The 10,116-nt window shown below is 35.0% G+C and overlaps 1 long non-coding RNA gene across 2 annotated transcripts in view; it reads right to left on the bottom strand.

The window, feature by feature from the left end:
• The window catches only part of LOC102158698, a 166,154-nt gene continuing 156,583 nt past the window's right edge, over nt 546-10,116 (bottom strand). The window contains exon 3 of one of the 2 annotated variants that reach the window (XR_002337602.1): nt 546-839. This is a non-coding gene — a long non-coding RNA (uncharacterized LOC102158698). Of the gene's footprint in view, nt 840-8,960 lie in introns of those variants that run through there. The other variant, XR_002337603.1, reaches the window with a different exon arrangement.

The raw sequence follows: 10,116 nt of genomic DNA, 5'->3' as shown, positions 1-10,116 counted from the left end.
AAAAATATGTGCAGGGATATTCCCTGAAGCATTGTTTATAATAGCAAACAATTGGAAAAAATTTTCCAACAATGAAGGAATGGTTAAATAAAATATGGTCTATACATTCTATAGCAGAGTATACACCCACTGGTTCTATAATTCAAATCTATATTAACATGCAAAGGGAAAAGATTTAATTACATTCTAAGTGCAGTTTAGAAAAACTTGTATGTATGGTATAATCTCATATTCTGATGTGAGAGAAGAGTCAGGAAAGATAGACATTAGCATCTTAGTGGGGCTATCTCTGGGTGGTGAAATTACATCTACTTTTTCTCTTAATTTGCCTATTTTTAATTCTAAATTTTCTACAGTGAAATGTATTATGTTGTATTAAACACATGCACCCCCTCGAAAAGTAGTTTTTCCTATGAAAGTGAAAAGTGTCATCCTGGATCATTTTTATCACAATTTAATTATTAGTTTACGAGATAGCATTTTGCAGTTTTAATTAAGTAGATATGTTTACACATGCGCAAGTACACAAATATATAAATAAGATGAAATGAGAGTCTTCATAGCAAGTCAATACACCTCAATTTTACATTAAATATACCTACTCAAAAATAAGTTCCTGGTATCTATAAGCTCACATCAGTGTACCACCAGCCCATTAACATAATTAAAAACAAAAACAAAACAAAAAACTCCTACCTCGTCTTGACGTTATCATGTAAACACCAAATGGGAAAACGATAGTTGAACATTGTTATTCATTTTATATTTTGCTACTTCGTTTTGATTTGTTTTGTCCATTAGTTGGATGGTTGTTTATTTGGCTTGATTTGATTGTATGACTAGAAAACAAAGGACCAAAGGATACCAATTTAGTGGGTTTGGTCTTGCTTAATGGTCAACTCAGATCATTGCTGAGCTGAGTCAATTGACTTTGCAAAAATTTATCATCAAGGAGGACCGACAATCATTTCAACTCTGCCATGTCTAATGTGAATGCATTGCCCAGACATTGCTTTTGGAAATAAGAGCTCACTTGTCCAGCTTCTCCAGAGTCTTGCTTTTTTATACTGTCCTTTATTTACTCCTACTTGGTAAGCTTTCTTCTACAGAGGAGAAAAGCAAGACCGTAAGGAAAGATTTACACTTTTTTTTTTTTTTTTAGTTTCGGTTACAAGACCTGGACAGATCAAAAAGGGGCCTTTAATATAACAATCAATTCTTTTATCTCACTGTGGGGAATAGCTTCCATTGGTGAATCATTGATGAACAGTTTCTACTCTAGTTTCTCCCAGAAATCAAAATCCATATTCAGCATGTTAACAAAAAAGTCCATGCAGTCTTCACCAAAATGTCAACAATGTATTATATTCCTGGACCGTATAACTATTGGATTTCATGCAGGGTAAAATGTTTAAAGAAAGGCCTGAGAACATTCTGAGGTACTAGACGGGCAGAGCTACAAGTCTGTTGATCTGAAAGTGTGAAGTTGATGTCTTCAGAGCACAGACTCTCTTACTCTGAGATGGACTGAATGATAGAAAGCTCATTCGAGGTTTATGACACTGTGGCTTACACCTATCTCCTGGGTGCCTTTTAAGAAGAATTCTTGAATATAATAAATGGTAACCTTTGAAGTAACTCCCACCTCAATTTTATTCTAGAATTTATCATTTCCCAGTGTGTAGGTTTTATGAATGGTATAATTCTTCTGTCAAAAATATCATTTATCAACTAATAATTTTGGACTTTTCTCTATATCGCCACCAGAATGGACAAACACTTTTACAACTATACATTTTGCAAAATAATCAGTTTTGCAAGTTGATAACAATATTTATTTTTCAGCTCAACTAAACTTTCCAAAATTTGGTGAATTACATTCAAACAATAGAATTACATTTTACAATAATTGGTATTTATTTTACTTGGAAAAATCCAGAATATTAGCTGAACACTGGCCTTGTAAATTAAAACTTGTTCTATAATCAATGCCTTTGCACCAGGTTCCAAGACGAGTACCAAAATGCTGCAAATTTTGTCAGAGACTAGCAAAGGGCATTTCAAGAAAGTTCCCAGGAAAAGTGATTGGGGAACACTATAAACAACTTCTATTACCATAGAAATTCATGTTGCAAATTAAAGACTCTGTGAAGCCAGAATTAGACATTTAAACATTTGCTTAATTCAGTTTTCCCATCAACTAAAAAATCCAATCCATATTTGAGAAACACCAGCAAAGCATAAAGTTGGTATCTAGAATACTGTGCAACAGAGACATAATGTAAGACACGTATGCAATTTTATTTATTTTTTAATTATTTTTATTTTTTCCATTATAGTTGGTTTACAGTGTTCTGTCCATTTTCTACTGTACAGCAAAGTGATCCAGTCACATATATATACACACATATTCTTTTTCTCACATTATCCTCAATCATTTTCCACCACAGGTGAATAGATACAGTTTCCTGTGCTATACAGAAGGATTTCATTGCTTATCCACACTTTTAAATATTATTATAGCCACATAAATATAAATAAAAAATAGTTGAAATTAATTTTATTAATATATTTCATTTAACTTAATATATCTAAAACATTTTTCAACATATAATCAATTAAAGTTATTAAAGAGATACATTCATTGTAATAAACCTTTACAAAACAGAGTTTATTTTACAGAACATCTCAATTCAGACTAGCCATGTTTCTTTTCTTTTACAAAATTTAAAAATTTTTTAATTTAGTTAATTTATAATGTTCTGTCAATTTCTGCTGTACAGACTAGCCATGTTTCAATGCTCACTAGCTACATGTAACTGGTGGCCACCTTACCGAACATTGCACATTTAGAAGATTAATAATGATGTGAATTTAAATATTTAAAATATCATAATACTTAACAAATGTTAACCACAGCTAATCAACAAACGATATACAGGATAATTATGTATTAACAATGATTATTCACTGCAGAGGAAACCAAAAAGAAAACAAAAAGACAACTTACAGAATGGGAGAAAATTGTTTCAAAGAACATAACTTAATCTCTAGAATATACAAGCAACTTACATAATTCCATAGCAAAAAAGCCAACAACCCAATAGAAAAATGGGCAAAAGACCTGAATAGGCATTTTTCCAAGGAAGATGTACAGATGGCCAACAAGCACATGAAAAAATGCTCAACATCCCTGATTATTAGAGAAATGCAAATCAAAACTACCATGAGGAGTTCCCATCATGGCGCAGTGGTTAACGAATCCGACTAGGAACCATGAGATTGCGGGTTCGGTCCCTGCCTTTGCTCAGTGGGTTAACGATCCGGCGTTGCTATGAGCTGTGGTGTAGGTTGCAGACGCGGCTTGGATCCCATGTTGCTGTGGCTCTGGCGTAGGCCAATGGCTACAGCTCCGATCTGACCCCTAGCCTGGGAACCTCCATATGCCGCGGGAGCGGCCCAAGATATAGCAAAAAGACAAAACAAAACAAAAAAAACAAAAAAACCCTACCATGAGATACCACCTCACACCAGTCAGAATGGCCATCATTAATAAGTCCACAAATAACAACTGCTGGAGGAGATGTGGAGAAAAGGGAACCATCCAGCACTGTTGGCGGGAATGTAAGCTGGTACAACCACTATGGAGAAAAGTATGGAGTTACCTTAGAAAACTATACATAGAACTACTATATGACCCAGCAATCCCACTCTTGGGCATATATCCAGACAAAACTTTCCTTAAAAAAGACACATGCACCAACAATGATTATTTAGAAAATAGAGGTTGAACTGTAATTCTTATTTCCAAATGATATCAGAATCGTCTATGTCCAGTGACTTTTTTGAATATAGGAATTTATAGGTGTTTTGATTACTATATCCACAGCACCTAGAAAAGTGCCAGGCATAGAGTATACACTCAGCAAATATTTGTGAAATAACTGCTAGCAACACTCAGGAGAAGGTCACGTCTATATCAAGTGGTCAATAAATGCTATAGGCTTGTTTTATTAAAATAAACAAAATACGTACTGTTCAGAGCACTGACTACCTGCTATTAACTAAGAGTTGCATAGTTAAAGAATTAAATAAGCCTTCAAAGAAGGAGCTTACCAGCAGGGTTAGCAACTGTTTTCTGTAATAGTCCAGATAGTAAATGTTTTAGGTTTTGTGGACCATGGGAGATTTGTTGCAAGTACTCAGTTTTTCCATGGGAGCACAAAAGTAGCCATAAGCAACATATAATCAAATAGGCATGGCTGTGTTCCAATACAGTTTTACTTAACAAAACAAGTGGCAGGCCATATTTGGCTTGAGAGCTGTAGTTTGCCAAACTCTAGCATATATAGTATAGCAAGCAACTCAGCTACACCAACCTAATCATAACACCACTGATGATAAGGTCAGAAAATATGAAATACCTAAAGATTAGAGAATAAATTTAGAAAAGAAATAGGCAAAAACTTTATGAAGACACATTCAAAATTTTCCTGCAAAATATGCATGAACCCTATCCCTCAAAAAAAAAATCTAATTTCCTGAAACTGTAACTGTATATCTTGCCTTTTGAATTTCTAATCTATTTAATACTAGAAGCAATTTGAAAATAAATAATAATTAAGCAACGCATAATGAAATAAATGTTAACTAAAAGTATGAGCAGCATAATACACAAGCAAAAGAAAATAAAGATAAATTTGAAGCTTCTTTCTGGAATTAGCCCTTGACTTTCAATGTTGGACTTGTTTCATATGTTTATAGACAGAATCACAATCAAAGATACAAAAGGAATCAGAAGTTAACCTCTGTTCCTGGTCTGCCTTGCAAATACTCACTAGCCCTACTTGGTCTGAAATGCCTACAATATTTGGCAAGTATATCACAAATATGCAGCTATAAAGCCATCCAATAAATTTCTCCATCTCACTGAGACAGGCTGGGACCTGGGACCTGGGACCTTTACTGCAGTGTGTCCACCTGGACAAAAGACTCCTCAAGCAACAAAATACAAAGAAACTATAACAGACTAAATTACATACTTGCGCAGTTGGGGCAAATTATCAGCAAGATACTAAAAGGCCAAAACCCAACTGTCACTTGTGAGATGATGGGAGCAAAAATAGGGTACTGCACATGAACCCTTTATGCAGCACCACCAAGAGAGTGGGCACAAGTTATAAGTAAACCCTGTGCCTCAACACATCACTATGCCCTTACCCTCAGCCCCATACAAGGATCCAGCTCACCACCACTGGGATGTGAGCAAGGGAATCTTTTACTTGTTTTTGCTCCCTCGTACTGCAGCATTAAGTCCCCCAAAACCTTGCTTAAATTCCTCATGTGACCTCTTATCGATTTCTATTGATGGAAGAGCCAAAGAACCTAGGTCATTGTCGGGGAAATAATGTAAAACTTGATCAAATGCCATGCCAAAATAATTACCATGCCTCATATTTATATTTTAGAAAGCATTTTCATCAAAAAAATGTATTTAAGCAATATTCATTCATTCAATGGGCATTTATTGAGCCAGGGCAGTTTAAGATGGTAGGAAAGCAGTGAAGGTCAAGACACATGATTCTTAAGCCCATGGAATTTGTATTCCAGTGGGAAAGGGGCCAGATAAAAAGCAAATAAGATCATTACAATATAATTTTCTATATATCAATAAATGTCTTAAATATAAACAATAATGTAATCTCTTATGGCTATTACCTGGGTAGCTGCTTTAGACCAGGTACTTAGAAAGTGCCTTTCTGAAGAGGGAGCTGTCCACATGTAGCCCCAAATGATGAGACTGTATGCTGTCTATGGCATTTCCTTAGCCCACTGGTCTAATGAAAAATCAAAAGATAAAACAATACTAATTTGGCTTGACTTGAAAGAAATCTATGTTAAGAATGAGTCATCACAACTTTTTTTTTCCAATTATTCACAAATAGTCATTTTTAGTTACTTCAGATCCAGGTCAAGCTTATTAGCCAACTTTTTTATCCTCTCCTTTTGAAAACTGGGATGCTAACCCCTCCCCAGGATCCTAGAAACTCTCCCACACTCCAGGATTTCTCAAAGATTATCACCTATTAACTACAGTTCTTTGATCAGGGTCATGAAATAGGAGCTGCCTATGACTTTTGATCTGGGCTTTTATAAAGACCCCCAGGGCTCTTCTTCAAATTTCTCCTAGACTTAATTCTTTTTTTTTTTTTTTTTTTTTTTTTACTGTTTTTCAGTCTATCCTTCTTGCTTAAAGATCATTCTTCATGAAAAAAAAAAAATCAAAGAAAATCGAAGTCCTTCTAAGAAATAAGCTCTCATTTGTTCTTTTCCATGAGATATTTTTTTATCTTTTTAGACAAGTTTGTTAACTTTTCAACTCTGATAATTTGCATAAATAGATCATTCATTGTCAGATCACTGTTTATTGTGATCATACACATACACATGCACATACCCTACACCAATTTCAAAAAAATAAAATTCATCAAAGAGGGAAGCCGATACAGCTAAAATTTTATTCACTCCAGTGGCCTTGTATGACTTTTCTCTAATTACAACAAAATGCCTGGTGGGCACAATAGGCCTCCAGAAATATTTTTTATTCTTTTTTTTTTTTTTTTTTGAGCATGAGAGTTTTGTTGGTTGAAACAAAGCCCTGTGATCTTTCTGTTTCTCTCTGGAGATTTCTGTCCTTCTAGTTTTATACTTTATTAAGATAAAAGGTGAGCATATTTTCCTTCATTTCTCCTTACAAAAGTTCATAAGACATAGCCAAAGGATAATATATTTGGCCTTAGGGAAGTAGTTGGGCCTCAAGCATTCGTACCCTTTCTTTCTGGCTCTCTCTGGGTCATTGCAGATGAATGCCTGGATACAGGAAAGGCATCAAAAAGCTCACATGAAAATACGCTTTTTAAAATTTAGCTAAATTTTACTGACGGGACCATCTGAACAGACAATCAGAACATATAAATCTGTCTTTTTCTCATGATCTCTCAGCTGGAAGAAAGAAATTCAGCAGAAAGAACAATAGGGCCACCCATTCCACCTCAGAGAATTTATCCTCCAAAACCAGCAGTGAACGTGCAGACCAAAGGCTTCCCACTGTGCTTATTGGCTAGTTCGACAATCACTAATATTCATGCTCTCTACCCTCTTCCCTTCTCTCTCTCTCTCTCTCTTCTTTCTCTCTCATGTAATTTTGAAGGCTCTCAAATACCTAGAGTAAAGAAAAATCTCCAGGCACTTTGATTCACCATACCAGAATCTGATGAAATGGCACAAAACTTTACAGAGATGAATAAAAATTCAATGCAAACCTCAATGAAATAGAGATGCTATCTAGTAAAATAATGTAAAATAAATTGGGCTTTTAGCTTGATTGCATTGGGAAATAAATTTCTCTTTTCAAATTTTTATCTCATTAAATGGATTCTTTTTTCCATGTTTGTTTCTTTCTTTTCTTTCTTTCATTTTTGTTTTACTTGTGAGGGTAACCTAACCTACATTAGTCACCCAGGTAATCCACCTCAAGAGCCCTGACATCCTTCATTTCCTAATAAACCATATTTATTTTTCCTAATACAGATTTAGAGTCCAATAAATCACTCCTGTAGGTTTTGGGAAGAGAATATACATGTCAAAGTTGAAGTCGTCAAGGAAAAAAATTTTTTTTAATCCCAAATAAAAAATGATCAAAACTTTGGAGGAAAAATAAATGACAGTGATGAGAAATGATATCGCAAAGGATCCTAATTCAGAAAATACTCAGGAGAGTCTACCTAAGCCTTTCACTGTAAAGTAAAGCAATGTACTTTGTTCAGAGGTATAGAATTAGCCTTTGCATTATATTACAATGCATTTAAACAGTCCTAAAAGGACATAAACATAAATTTTAATTCTCAGTTTAGTGACAAAGTCATTAAAATTACACTTTATTTTCAAAATGATTGCAGTTGAAGGACAATTTAGGGACCATGTTAAATTTCAGCTAGTGTATCTTTCTCTGAGGATATAATATCTTATGGATAATGTCATACTTATTCCTGTTCTTAATCTTAGCACCTGGCAAAGTACCTGGTAATAGAGTAGAAAAATAGCAAATATTTAATTGTTTTGAAGTTATGACACTTCAACTTAAAGACTCTTCTCTCTAAATATAATCTGGCTGCTAGGTATATTCTTGAGGATAGAAATAGGGTTGGCGTACAGGGTGATCTTGTTCTTTAACCTTAAACTTACTTGGTTCATAACCCTATTGTAGACATGGTGAAAAACCCAGGCCTTCTTCCTACTCTGATATTCTGAACTCTCAAGCTTTTGGACTGAGTTATCCTCTCATCCTGTGGCTGCTTTGACTCTATATTAATCTCAGAGTGAAACAGCCAGCTTTTTGGACTTCCCCAAAATTCTACCTATAATAGACATTTGTGTATAACACTTCTGCTATTAAAAAGTAAGAATGGAGAAAGACTTCAGCACAGTGTATCACAGCAAACAAACTAAAATTCAAGTCTAAACACACTCCAAGCCTTCCCCACCTCTAGGCTATTTCTCCTGGCCACCTCTTTTCTTCAGATGCCCCCTACTCTTCACACTCTCCTTGTCAACTGCTCCTTCTCTAAACCCCTCATGTTCTCCCTGACCGTACCCACCACCACCACCACTACCACCACCAACACCTTCTAGGAAACTCAAAAGTCCTATATATTGTCTAAAGCAGAACAATTTCTTTCTTCATTTTTCCGCTTTATTTTTAATTTACACCTATAATTATCCATGACAGTAGCCACTCACCACAAATGCTCAAAGACCATTTGTAAGTGTAAAACGCACACCAGATTTTGAAGGTCCAGTATTTTTTAAAAGACTCAATAAGTAAAAAAAACAAAAAAAACAAAAAAAAACTCATTAAAAGTTTTATGTTGATTATACATTGAAATAACATTATGGATATGATGTCAATTAAAATGTATCCACTTCTTTTAATGCTTTTTGATGTGACTAGTAGAAAAATAAATTGCATTTGTGGACTTACATCCTAGTTCTATTGGAAAATGCTGATCTAGACCCTAGGGTCTCAGTCTCTACAGCAACTTAAGCTCATTCAAAAGGTTACTTAAATGAAAAGACATTTTTAACCTCAGAGACAAACTATGCAACTCCAAAAGAAAGGTCATAGCCAGTGTTTGCTTTGAACAATTTCCTTTCTCCCATAGAACATTTCAACAAATACCCTAATATTTAAACAGTGGTACAGTAGATTCTGATACTAAATGCTAATTCCCACTCAGAAATTGTTAAAAATATTCAACTAACTGTGACTAAAAGAACTGACTCAGTTTGGGTTGAAATGTGGTTTATCTGGTTTAGACAGGCATTTTAGCGCCATGGTGAAAAGCACAGGCTTCAGAGTCAAACCCAATCATCTGAGCAGGGCTGGGTTATCCATTAAACACAAGAGGTTCAGTGCCCAGAGCACGCAAGACTTATAGGAATCCATAAAAATGTTTTATTTTATTTTAAAATAAGAGGGAAAAAGAGTCCACCATGGGTTATCTTCATATTTATGCCAATCCGTTCATAAAATATAAAGTATGTTTTATGGAGGAAAGGGCCTGTGAAAGCAAAAATGACCCAGGCCCATGGAAGTCATGATATGTCCCCATAGAGTGGCCTTGGGTGTGTGTTTTTAATCCCTCTGAGTATTGGCTTCATAATCTGTTAAATGAGGATAGTAAAGGAGCATATATCACTGATGAGAAATACATATATTTTCAAAGATCTGGTTCACTTTTCTTCTGAGCACTTAGGCAGATTATATTTCTCTACCTTCTTATAGCTACTCATGACTGTGTGGCTTGTTCTGGCCAATATAATGTAAGTGGTTTTGATGTATATCACTTCCAGAAGGAAGTATTTAATGGCTTGTGTTTGCCCCTCCACTTCTCTTTCTTCCCCAGCCTTGGTGGCCATAATAGGATACAATAATAGGTGGATGTAATATGATTTAAGCAGGTTGGAATTTTGAGCTGAAACAAAGGACAGCTGCTCCACAGAGTTATCGTGGACCTCCAGCAGACTTTATATAAGCAAGAAATAAATATTTAATTG

Source organism: Sus scrofa, chromosome 13, assembly GCF_000003025.6.
Source record: "Sus scrofa isolate TJ Tabasco breed Duroc chromosome 13, Sscrofa11.1, whole genome shotgun sequence".
Taxonomy (NCBI): domain Eukaryota; kingdom Metazoa; phylum Chordata; class Mammalia; order Artiodactyla; family Suidae; genus Sus; species Sus scrofa.
Note: the sequence above shows the minus strand (reverse complement) of the source record. Positions and strands in the feature narration are given on the sequence as shown.